At 42.2% G+C, this 13,552-nt stretch overlaps 1 long non-coding RNA gene across 1 annotated transcript; it reads left to right on the plus strand.

Annotated features, from left to right (window-relative positions):
- The first annotated feature begins 412 nt into the window (after positions 1-412).
- LOC147027147 (uncharacterized) lies at positions 413-4,561 on the plus strand. The gene is made up of 3 exons (XR_015057958.1): positions 413-605; positions 1,712-1,771; positions 2,070-4,561. It is a non-coding gene; the product is annotated as an uncharacterized LOC147027147 (long non-coding RNA).
- The last annotated feature ends 8,991 nt before the right edge of the window (positions 4,562-13,552 follow it).

Consider the following 13,552-nt stretch of genomic DNA (forward strand, 5'->3'; position numbering starts at 1 on the left):
TGGTTAACTGGTATGAACTGTAAATTGCAGCACTGTACTTTACGACAGAGAGCAGTAAAGCAGTATTCATTTGGTGCTTTTTTTGGTACTTTTTTGGCAAAAAATTGAGGTTACTATTCGGGATTTTCTTTCTCTGACCAAAAGTAATCTAAAAATGTTGAAAAGTACTTACATCATGTTTTTCACCAAATTTTGGCAAAGGTGCCTTACGATTTTGGTCATTTTTGGTCAAAAATAGATTTTGGAATAAATTATATCACCGGATTCGGAGCAACGAGCTGAGCTCAGGAAGTGGTCAATGTTTAAATCTGGCCGAAAAGAAATCAATTCGAGCCAAAATTGGTGAAATATCATTTAATTTTAGGAAAAGGGGTGTGGCAGTACTGTGCTTTACGACCTAGAGCCGTAAAGCAGGATTTGGTGCTTTGTGGTGTTTTCCCCTCAAAACGTCATCATACTGTACAGACTCTAAACCAAGGCAGCTGTATGTGGAGGCACCATCGTGTTTTGGAAATCATTGATGAGGCTTTGAAAACAAGAATCAATGTGCGTAATGACAAGAGGAGACCACGATCGAGCATCCATGACAAAAGTCATCAAACAAGGTGAGGCACCCCAATGTCGGAGAGAGTAGTGCAGATGAAATCTTCACATCTCTACGGGGAAGCAGATTTGAGGGGTTTTGGCAGACATGGGAGAGAAGCTATTCTTCTCCCCTGCGACCGGATATCGTCATGTGGTCTGCTAAAAAGGGATCTGTTATTATTATTGAATTAACAGCCCACGAAGAAGGGAACATGCAATTGGCCCACGAGAAGAAGATGGTTTCATGTGTGGAATGTAAGATATAAGGTTGGAAGGCAGATGTCTGGCGTGTGGAGGTTGGGTGTGGAGGGTTCGCTTCTGGAAGTTTGACGACTGCATTTCAGCGTTTAGGAGGGACCATCGAAAATAGAGAGAGAGAGAGAGAGAGAGAGAGAGAGAGAGAGAGAGAGAGAGAGAGAGAGAGAGAGAGAGAGAGAGAGAGAGAGAGAGAGAGAGAGAGAGAGAGAGAGAGAGAGAGAGAGAGAGAGAGAGAGAGAGAGAGAGAGAGAGAGAGAGAGAGAGAGAGAGAGAGAGAGAGAGAGAGAGAGAGAGAGAGAGAGAGAGAGAGAGAGAGACATGCAATGCAGCTGAAAAAGCATCCTTTCACCTGTGGCATAGAAGAGAGGAGTATGTGTGAGCTTTGGCCCACAAATAATACTACACAGTGTAAGACAAAACACTGACTCTTCTGTGTCTCCGTGGAAACGGAGAATTACATGAATAGCATAAAATATTATGTGATCTTAATTAACAGGTTCAGTTTTGAGGATTCGGCCGGCTGGGACCACATGTGTTTCGACACGTCTGGTTCAGAAACAAATCTTTTTAACATCTTATCACACCCTGGCCATTTGTGAAGACTGTGGATGGCTGCCTGTTAAAGTTTTTTTTTTTTTGTCCTGTCCCCCTTTTATTATGGTGCTCCCCTGATGGTGTGTGTACTGTTTGCCTTTTGGTAATACATATATAAATAAATATATTTACTAACAGGGTGTGTGTGCTTCCCCATTGTCTCGGGTCGCTCACCTGCATTCGATTTTTCATTTACCTTTTTCATTGTTAGTTTCATTTATTTTTATTTTCATTTATGGATGTTGTCTGACGATTCTGTGATTTTTTGTTCCAGTGTATCAGCTTCAATGTCCATCAGCACGCAAAATTTTCAGCTATGTACGTCACCCAGAAGGTACCGATCTTTAATATCAGTCAGTGAGTCAGTGAGTGAGTCAGTCTGAATCGGTCAGTGGTTTGAAAGAGCTTTATATACTGTATTAGACATACACTCAGTGTATAAAATATTAGGAACACGGGTTCTTTCCAAGAAATAGACTGATCAGGTGAATCCAGGTGAAAGCTATGATCCCTTATTGATTGTACCTGTTAAATTCACTTCAATCATTGCAGATAAAGGAGAGGAGACAGGTAAAAGCAGGATTTAAACCTTGAGACGATTGAGACATGGGTTGTGTATGTGTGCCATTCAGAGGGTGAATGGGCAAGACAAGAGATTTAAGAGCCTTTGAACAGGGTATGGTAGTCGGTGCCAGGTGCACCGGTTTGAGTCTATCAAGAACTGCAACACTGCCTGGGTTTTTCACACTCAACAGTTTCCCGTATGTATCAAGAATGGTGCACCACCCAAAGGACCTCCATCCAATGGCAGGCCAGTGGTCGATAATGGCTCATCGATGAAAGAGGCCAAAGGAGGCTGACACGAATTGTACAGATCAACATATGGCTACTCTTAGTTACCTGACAGTCCAGTACAACATTGGTGCTGGAAGACCCATAAAATAATACACAACTCATCATACCTTGACATGAATGGGGTGTGGCAGCTGATGACCATACAGAGTTCCACTTCTTTCAGCAAAAAACAAGAACCTGTGGTTGCGGTAGGCTGAGGATTGAAAAATTGGATACTGGAGGATTGGAAAAAACATTGCCTGGTCTGATGAATCCTGGTTCCTGTTTCACGCTAATGGGAGGACTAGGGTATGGAGAACCCACATGACTACATGCATCCATCATACCATGTGTCAACATTGCGGGCTGGTGGTGGTGGTAGTGGTGGCGGTGTGATGGTGTGGGGTGTGTTGTCATGGCACACATTGGAAAAGAACCCACGCTGACAGATTACTGGATTTTAACTCCTGCAACCCAACAGTTTCCATGGAGACACAGCAGCACAGACCTTGGCAGCTCGGGCATGGACGGTGTCATCATCCAAAGTCGATGTAATTACAGAAATCAGATTAACTAGAAGAGTCCTGCGAAGAAATGGGAACAGCAACGGGATAGTCCCCACCTTGAAAGAACCAAAATGGACAGAACGAAAGGAGCTTGACACGCTTGGGCACTGTACACTGCCATTCTTCCTGGGCCTTTCTGAAAGGATTGGCAGGAGAGTACACAGCACATGAATTGGCACAGCCGAAAAGCCTCTACACACCATCTGTAATTTCATTTCAAAACTAAAGGACCCCATACCAAATGGTGTTAAATCAGGAGTAGTTTACCATTCATCATGCAGAGACTGACCAATTCTAAATTGGCCAAACTGGAAGAAATTAAAACAATGGCTAGATGAACATGATATAGTAATTTGGCTTGGAATGGTGACACAGTCAGCCATAGCATATCATTGCCTGCATTTTGGCCACAAATTTGACTTTGATGGGACCCGTGTCCTCGACACGACTTCCAACAAATGACGCAGGTTGAGTTTGGAAGCATGGCATGTGAAGAGCTGAGAGGGTGTTCTAACTGGAGAGACCGAGGACATACCCACACAATACACACCTCTGATGTAAATGGCAAAAACTGGATGGTGCAAGCAGCTGGATAAGATGAACAACAAACAACACTCAATCCCAAACACTACATTTGCACTGACCGGGATGACCACCAACTCATTCGAATGTCACTCAACAACCGTAGGATGACATCAAGTGACCTACAAAAAGAATGGCATACGGTAGCTGGGGTGTAGTGCACCGTGAGGGCGGTTTGAAATAGGCTCCTGGGGGCAGGGCTGAAGTCGTGCAAAGCTCGAAAAAAGCCCTTCATCAATGAGAAGCAAAGAAGAGCCAGGCTGAGGTTTGCAAAAGACCATAAGGATTGGACCGTAGAGGACTGGAGTAAGGTCATCTTCTCTGATGAGTCCAATTTTCAGCTTTGCCAAACACCTGGTCATCTAATGGTTAGACGGAGACCTGGAGAGGACTACAATCCACAGTGCCTCACACCCACTGTGAAATTTGGTGGAGGATCGGTGATGATCTGGGGGTGCTTCAGCAAGGCTGGAATCGGGCAGATTTGTCTTTGTGAAGGACTCATGAATCAAGCCACGTACAAGGTTGTCCCAGAAGAACACTTGCTTCCTTCTGCTCTGACAATGTTCCCCAACTCTGAGGATTGTTTTTTCCAGCAGGACAATGCTCCATGCCACACAGCCAGGTCAATCAAGGTGTGGATGGAGGACCATCAGATCAAGACCCTGTCATGGCTAGCCCAATCTCCAGACCTGACCCCATTGAAAACCTCTGGAATGTGATCAAGAGGAAGTTGGATGGTCACAAGCCATCAAACAAAGCCGAGCTCCTTGAATTTTTGCGCCAGTAGTGGCATAAAGTCACCCCAACAGCAATGTGAAAGACTGGTGGAGAGCATGCCGAGATGCATGAAAGATGTGATTGAAACTCAGGGTTATTCCACAAAATATTGATTTCTGAACTCTCCCTAAGTTAAAACATTAGTATTGTGTTGTTTAAAAATGAATATGAACTTGTTTTGTTTGTATTATTTGAGGTCTGAAAACACTGAATCGTTGTTTCTTTGACCAGTTGTCATTTTCTGCAAATAAATGCTCCAAATGACAATATTTTTATTCGGAATTTGGGAGAAATGTTGTCAGTAGTTTCGAAAATAAAACAAAAATGTTCATTTTAGTCAAACACATACCTATAAATAGTAAAACCAGAAAAACTGATAATTTTTCAGTGGTCTCTTAATTTTTTCCAGAGCTGTATATATAAATATTGTTGTTCTTGTTCTTGTTTTTACGGTTATGGAAAACGAGCGCAGGGTGATGGTTTCAACACATAAGGGATCATCAGTTAGACATCTCATTAGAAATTGTGATTAGTCAGGTTACCTTTCCCCACATAACAGGGACGGGGAAAATGCGTTGTGTGTGTTTAGCAGGTTCTATTCCCTTTGGAATTTCCCACTTTCTTGAAATTCCCCTCTTCATCCATCCATCTGAATCCCCCACCCTTTCCCCTCAAACCTCTCCTTTATCATACTTTCTTAAAAAAACCCCTCTTCATTAATCCATTCCAATCCCTCCCGTCCTCAAATCCATTTGAATGCTTCTTCTTAAACCTCTTTGCACATTCCCACAGTGCAAACGATGCACACAATACAACGTGTCTTACAGTACACACATTACGTTACAAAACATAATCAAAGCCATTAACAAGTCAATCTCAGCACTGGGTGTGTGAACCACAAAGCCAGCACAATTCAGTGTACACCGAGTAAAAACTCCTGGGGATCGAGACTCAACGAGGCCCCATGGGGGATCCCACACGGCAAGTGGGCAAGGATGGCCGGTCAACGGCAAGTGGGCAGGGACGCCTGGGCAGGGATGCCATTTTTTTCCAAGATGGCCGACTGGTGGCCATTTTAGTTGTAAAAAAACTCCCCGATGTTGAACAGGTCTTCAACCATTTCTCAGAAATGCATTCACAGATGTTGATCAAATTTAGCACACAGATAGTGAATGATGTCTTACACATGAACCTCATTTTTTTCGACATCAGAACCAAGATGACTGACTGGTGGCCATTTTGTTACTGAATTCAAACTGAACTGGTGGCCATTCAAACATGGCACAAGCACGGTACACAATGGCATACACTTGCATCTAACTATATTTTGCGATCTGATCAAAGATGACCGACTGGTAGTCATTTTAGTTATAAACAAGTCTGAAGACGACGATGGTTCACGAGTGGTACTTGACGATGTTGAATGTTTCAGAAGTAAAGGATGAGACAATATGATAATGTTTGACCAAGTTATAAAAATAATCAACATGATGTGGTACGAGTGACAGGTTATAAGCTGCAAAATGTCGAAAACCCGGTTTCGTTCAACAACTTTCAAAATTTGACCTTTGCATAACCTTTAAAGGTCACAAAACTATGTTGTGGATATTAAAATAAGGAAACAGGATACGTGCTATAGCCTATTTGAGTTAGTTCGTTGAAGAAGGTCGAACACCCGGTTCGATTCCCACAACTTTGAAAATTTGACCTTTGTGAACTTTAAAAGTCAAAGGTCAAGGATTATGACCTTTGGTGCAAAACTTCCTCTGGAACATTCCAGGAACAATATAACATCATATAGGCGAAATGGCATTTTGCAGTCCTCGGATTATCCATACTTTGATGAAATCAGCGTGAAAACAAACTTGAAGGGGGCGCCACGGGCAAGGTGTTCGAGATGGAGCAAGATGGTTTGAAGACTTTAAGTGGGGAATGACCTCAAGATTATGCACTCCATAACTCCCTGTGGAAAAAAAATATTGTCATCCTCGCTCTCAAAGTTTGGGCGGTCGTATGATTTAATGTCAAAATTCAAAATTTTCAAAGTTCGTGACCTTGTGATCTTGACCTTGGGACGAAAATGAATAATCGAGCTCCGTGGGGCTATGCAGGTGCCATTGGGCTAACCAAATACCGAAACCACTGCCAGATTCGACAAACCCCTCGGAGAAGATGGATTTTTATTTAAAAATTCGCATTTTTCTAAGTTCATGACCTTGTGACCTTGACCTTGGGACGAAAATGAAAAATCGAGCTCCGTGGGGCTATGCAGGTGCCATTGGGCGAACAAAATACCGAAACCCCTGTCAGATTAGACAAACCCCCTAGGAGAAGATGCAAATTGAAATCGGCTACTCCCTAAAAACACGTTTTTTTGGGCGTGGCTCTGCCCATAATGGGCGCACCACGCCCATTTTCAGGAAAACACAACGAGATCATGATATAAACCTCCCACCAAAATTTATCAGGATCGGATCAAAACCCACGGAGCTATGCTCGGGACAGCCATACAGACAGACAGACAGACAGACAGACACACAACAATAACGAATATAGTGGTCACTATTTTTTTTCGTGAAAATAATCACTTTTTTCGTGAACCAATAAATATCGGCTTGCCCTTTAACTCCTTTACTAAAACAACAGGGGCTATGACATTTTGTCTTTTTTCATTATTATTATTATTATTAGTCTTATTATTATTACTATTCTAGATTATTTAAATGCAGCATTATTCTGGAAATTCATGTATGTCTTGTGTTTTGTCAAAAAATGATCTCGCTTAAAATGGTGTTGCCACTACATTCTTGCTCAACAAAATTTTCTTTCTGCATCTTGTGTCAGAAAATCTCCAAGTGGCTGGATTATATTGATGTTATTTTGGAGACATGACACTGTCACTTCGTGATGCTGAACTAATGGGGCTGGTTGTCAGTGATAAGAAGGTTATTTTGGGTAGTTATTTCTCATACGCTCTGGAACTCTTTTTATTTTGCATACCAAGTTGAGGTTTGTGGAAGTACTAGAGCAAAGAACAGTACAGAATAGAACAGATAGAACACAGCGAAACATTGGAAAATACACCGAGCAGAATAGGAGAACACAACAGTGGGGTACATGGAATAATAATTTGCAAGGAAAAGAATGAGAGTAAGAGTAAGGTGTGGGGGGCACAGATGATGAATATGCTGGATAAAAGCTCAAATACAGCAAGAAGGGGGCTGAAATAACAGGAGCAGAGGATTGGAGAAGGTGGAACAAATAATGGAAAGGTAGGTGGAGGGAGATGGGAGAAAAACAATAACCTGGAAAGGATAGAATGGGTTTGGGGAGGATTAATGAGGATATAAAGATCATTGGTATGGATGGGCAGAAAGTAGTGTTCTCAGTGAAATGATAAGGAGGCTTTTCCAGAGAATCAGAAAAATCGTTGATGACGATGAGGAACTGGACTGGGTTCAATACATTGCCTTTGGACATTGCAGGCTAAAGAGGGATGAGATGAGAGGATTCCATTGAGAGACATGTTCTGACTACAATAGTAGAGGAAGTCCATAAGGCATGAGAGGAGGTGGCCATTGAGGCTGAATGTTTGGAAAGCACAGCGGGGGTACGGGAATGTGTTATGTCAAATGCTCAGGACTGTGTCAACTGATCTCTTCTTTGAGATTCAGCATCTCCATCCATTGCTATGAGAGCATCAGCAGCATGTTCAGGGTAGAGTGACCTTTGTCAGTAACCATACTGATTGTCTGAGATCAGACCCACACATGTAAATGAATGAATTTTGACTAGAAACTTTACGGTTATTTTTTGAGACCTTTCTTATATGGCACGAACTTTCTGGGTGATTATTTTTGGTGCGCTCCATAACTCCCTGTGGAAAGATTCAAATAACAGAGGCTCAAATGAAACAAAGGCATTCACCCATTAAAACCAGAAAGATCCTGGGAAAAGGATGAGACACTGCTCGAGAGACTGTGAAAAGGATCCTGCTGAAAATGCTTTTATTGCTATTACTTTCTATTGATTGAGCTGCATGATCTGAATCCAACGTGGAGCACGAGTTTTAAATTAGGATTAAAAAAAATTCAAATTGCGAAGAAATGCAGTCATGCTAAAAGTTATTTTTTTTAATATAAAGTTTATCGTCGACATTCATTCATTTATATGCATGTGCCTGAGCCTTGCTGTGAAATCTGAAATTTCTGGAGTACTCAACACCTGATTAGTTCAAATATAATAATAAAACTCAGTTATCTCTGACGTCACGCAACACTGTTGGGAATCGACTGAAATATTAACTCCAAAGCCAAATGACACCAATTCCAGGTTATTGCCATGCTATTTCAGGAGACAAGTTTTGTTTCTCTAAATAGTTCTTGGCACGTTAATATAATGATTATTCATATTTATAGTCTCACCATTTTACCGACTTGTGCCATAAATAGGCCAGAGTATTGTGAGGCTTAAATTGGAAAATTAATATTTTCCCCCCTGGATTTATTGAGTTTGACAAACAGGAAGGTCGACTTAGAGTGAAATTTAACGATGCACGAGGTGTGAATAACTGGCTCTGATTGTCACACCTGAGGAGGTAGATGTAGATGAGCTTTTTCATGCTTCAAATCGTATCAAATGACATCGTGTTCTGGCATACCTCTTCACCTGCTTTGGCCTGCCCACTATTTTGATCACGAGTTCCATGAAGGAAGTGGTAGATGCTGCTTGAATATCCAATGAAAATTGTCATTGCGTGCATTTATAAGAAAATTGGGTTTCCCAAGTTTGACTAGTTAAGAATGCTCATGATAGGCAGAGACTGGGGAATACATTTTTTGGCCTTTTCTTTATTTACTCTCTTTCTCTAGTTTTATTCGATAATTTTCTCTTTGTATTTATTCTTCCTTTGTTTATTTTTCTTTCCCAGTAAAAGCCACACATTATTTGCACCCTGAAAATAAAGGCCCTACTAAGTGCGGTTTGTATGTATGAGATGAGAAAACTTCCCTTACCATTCTCTTGAGCCTTGATATTGTTGTGGCCTTTGTGTGTAACAAGAATGATGTAATAGACAAAATGATATTCTCATTGTCGCAAAGTTATTCTATTCCTCTTGCATGCTTCCATCCTGGGGGCACACCCCTTACCGCTCTCACACGTTGTGCACGGCATGATGGGTACGGATGCTGGTCTTCAGCATCTCTCCTAATACATGAAAGTTTGTTTACTTATGCCTTCATATGACCTCCAAGTCAAATAACTATTACCACCCTTTTGCTGCCCTTTCCTTCTGCTGTGATGCATCATTTTGTTGTCACCTAAAAGTTTTGCTTTGCCCCATTGTGTCTGTTTGATCTGGTGTCCCCCCTGATGTTCTGCTCTTGCTCATGCCTCTCTTTATATCTGTATAATTTTTTTAAGGGTTACAATAGAACACCCTCTGAAAGGATAGTGTAGACCTTAAAGGAATTACACATGTTTATGCTGTCAGGTCTGTGTTTGATTCTTAAGCCGATGATAAGCTGTCAGATTAGTGTATTACAGGCAGGGTGTTACATCACAAAGTGTCATCTCTGGGATAGGCAAGAGGTTAATTATGGGTCTTCCATCTGATAGTATTTGCTGGTGGACGTTAAAGATCCCATGGTGTATCTCAAGAAGAATAAGTGAGTTATTCCATCAGCATCCTTAACAAGTTACAAATCTCTAGAGTATCACTGGGAAGGAAAAGGAAAACCACCTGGTGTTACACTTCTGCCACAAGATCTCTATGGAAGCACTAAACCATCCATCAGGCAGATCACCAGAGCCAGACAATGTGACACAAACTCGTATTTAATTAATTTATAATTGATTGGAAAAATAAAAAGAGTATTGAAATCAGAGTGAAATTTGCAATCCGTGTATTGAAAGATGACATTTCCAGTTTGCATTGAATTTAGTTTTTTCACAAAATCAAACTTTTGCTCATGACCACAACACGAGCACCACCCGATTGTGAGTTGGAATCAGTATGGCTGGCTTTCAACGAAACAATTCTTTTTTCTTATATGCCTTTGTCTTCTCTGAAAAGTTAATCTTCAATGAAAGTTGATGGCCCACCTTCGCTTTCAGAGCATTGCTTCCTCAAGCTATATTTTTAGGCATATGCCAATGTATGAGAGCAAGACTCATTTCACGTTTCTGGAAAAATTTGGAAAATTTATTGCCACTTCAAAATTTCTCGAAAGTTTATTTGTTGTTGAGAAAAACGACCTTAACCCTTTGAACCCTGAGCTCCTTGGACTTTCGGCAACCCCACTCTGGGCTCCCTATAGAAAAATCCAGCCACTCGCGTATATGGAGGTTTGAATACTGGCCGCTCTGGTAGTCAGATATTTGACTAGCAGCTGGTAAAACGAAGGCTCAGGTTCAAAGGGTTAAATATGCTACATACGAACATCACACATTTGGGAGAATTATCGATATTATATACTGTAATTCGATACTCTAAAGGTGTTCCATATTTCTTAACGCATGCCCTTTGCTAAAAGCTGCGAAATGTCGTTTGTTATATTATCCTTCCAACAACCGGTCTGGCAGGGTGACGCAGGGAAAGGGAATTCATCAAGTTATCTGTCGAGCTGGGCAAGGCAACAGCAAACCACCCAGCATAACCCTTGCTAAGAACCTGCATTGGCAGCACTGACTGTAACACAATATGGGACATCAGAATGAGAATCATCCATTGAGCCTGAATTTGATTTGTGGCCTAACTATACACTGTCGAATTGGAGCTTCACTGGCAGAAGATCACATCACAAGGTGCGCTGTTCCTAGGATGGTTGATAAATGGAGGGTGTCCAATTGGCTTCCATCAGCTGGTAGACATTAAAGGTTGCATGGTGTCATTTGTGAAGGGTAGGTGAACAATCACCAGCACCCTGTGAACATATTACAAATTCCTGCCAAAATGACCTTCAGTCGAATGATAGGCATGACTGCCAGTTTGTGAAAGACTTGGGCCAAAAGGTTTCCGAAACTGACCCCACAAGAAGGTGGGAATAATTGGAGTCATTAAAGTTGTAGTCGTTTGTATCAACTACATCTTGTGATAGGATCTTTATTTTTCTTTGCATTGAGTAGTGAGACCATTGAGATGATTGCGTAGTGTAGCAAGACTAATATCCTCATGATGACATCAAGTCATTTGGCTCTGTTGTGCTTTTGTTGATATGACTGCTTTATTGCAAATATTAGCTTTGCTTTAAATCTATATATAATGGAGGGAAAGTATTGATATGCACTCAGGGTTCGAGGTTCGCCATGAGGGGAAGTGCTCTGGTTCCTCCCGAATGCCCGGCCCTGCAAGCTGATGTGCCGCAGAAAACTTCACATCCTGGCAGGTTGCTAAGCAACCAGGAACGTCAATTAATCTCAACTCCAACAGTATTATCCGTCGAATACCATTTACTTGGGAGCTGACTAGATTAATCGAATTTTGTGCCCTCAGCGCACACTCGGATTACTGCCAAGCGATAGATTCAGTGAGTGTACGCCAGCTAAAAAGAGCAAATCATGTGGGGTAAAACTTCCCAGATAATAATACTCTGGACTGTGCTGCCTCAATGGAGGAAAGAACGCTATGAGCAGGTTGAACTGAATTAACATTGGTTTATTTACAAAGAAGCACAAGGAAAAGCATGTGGCAGAGTGAAGACAAGGGGTTTATTCACAGGGATATTCATACAGCAGGGACATACAGTATGTATGTTGTGTGGCAAAAGACTTACAGTAACATGTTCATGCAGCAAAGAGACAAAGAGCAGAATTAACATCAATTCTATTTCGCTGACACAAACGTACTTCAGCTAACATAACAGGCGCCATTAGGATCATTTCGCGGAAGGGTAGATAAGTGAGAAAGATGACAGAAAAGCTGAGGCATTGGGGGCCTCCGGCTTACCTGGCACGTACATGCGGGCACATGATACTCCAAAGTGCAGGGAAGGTAAGGGTGTGGGGTTATGAAGAACAATGGGGTTGTCTGGATACATGTTGAGGTGTGAGTGAGATGCAGTGCCAGCGTGTAGAGTGAGAAAGACAGGGTGCAAATCAGTGGTCGCTCTTAAAAGAGTGGTTCTTCGGGCTTTGCCCTCACTGATAACTCTTGTGCGTCCACAGTGGACAAGTCGGAAAAGAGAAAGAGCATTTGAGAACCAGCGAACTACATATCATTTGTTATTGTTGATTTTGACTCTTGCTCAACACTGCACTTGCACTGCGAGGTGCTGGTTCTGCTTTCTCAGCATTCCGTTCTGTTTCAACCACAATCAGCTCTCGCTTCAGAGGACTTACTCACCAAAGACATGAAGAGGTACTTTCAGAGGCACTCGTACTTGAAGCTGAAGATTGTGTACTCCTGCCCATGACCAATGCTGATACTTAAGGATGCGGGAGGAGGGGGGGCACAGTCTCTGGGAGCATGGGCTCCCTCTTTCCCCTCTGAGCACAGTGTGTGCATTGGTCTAAATGCGCTCCTGGGTGACGTCATCTTCTTCATGAATTTGCTTGCTGGATCTACCTCCAGTTGTCCTCCGAATGTGCTGCAACGCATGTCATCTCACAACTTAACATGGGGCCGAAGTGCAGTGTTTTCCATCTGTTTCTCAAATGCTCTCAAAAGGGTGCAGTTGTCTTGCTGGATAGTAAGGTAATCCCTGCTGTTAGGAAAACATGAAGGAATGGCAAGAGCACACTTGCACCTCAGTACAAAAGGCTCTACTAGTAACGGAGATGGACCTGAGCTCGATTGTAAGCTAAAGGTGTCTGTGGGCAAGTCAAGATGATGGTCAGGAGGTGGAAAGTGGTGGGATGAATAAGGTTGATATGGTTGTAGAGATGAAGTGTCATTTTTTTGTTTACCTTGTTGAGGCTTGTATGAGAGCGAACACACAATGCACAGCAAGGGGGGCATGAGACAAGAGGGGTAAGAGTGGGAAGGATAAAACAGTGGGCAACAGAGACATTAGGAGATCTATGAAAGGTAGATGGATGGAGCAGGGTACACTTGGAATACAAGATGGACATTGCAACAGGGACTTTCAGGAAGGAAAGCAGGGAATTTGAAGGAGAAGGGTTTGAGGTGGATTAACGGGGGTAGAAAAGATCGAGGATTTGGATGGGGGATGACAATTGGTGGTGGTGAACAGCTGTTTTGAAGGCCTGGAGGGAAGAATGGGATTGAACAGAGTGAGGGAGTTTACCCAAAGGTGGAAAAAAAAGAGAAATGAAAGAGTGAAGGTGAGCAGTGATTCGTGATTCTGGTAGTTTTATCAGAAAGGGGTTGTGGGCGGACCTTGAGTGCCCTG

Source organism: Eptatretus burgeri, chromosome 5, assembly GCF_056783735.1.
Source record: "Eptatretus burgeri isolate ZD-2024b chromosome 5, Ebu_testis_v1, whole genome shotgun sequence".
Lineage (NCBI taxonomy): Eukaryota > Metazoa > Chordata > Myxini > Myxiniformes > Myxinidae > Eptatretus > Eptatretus burgeri.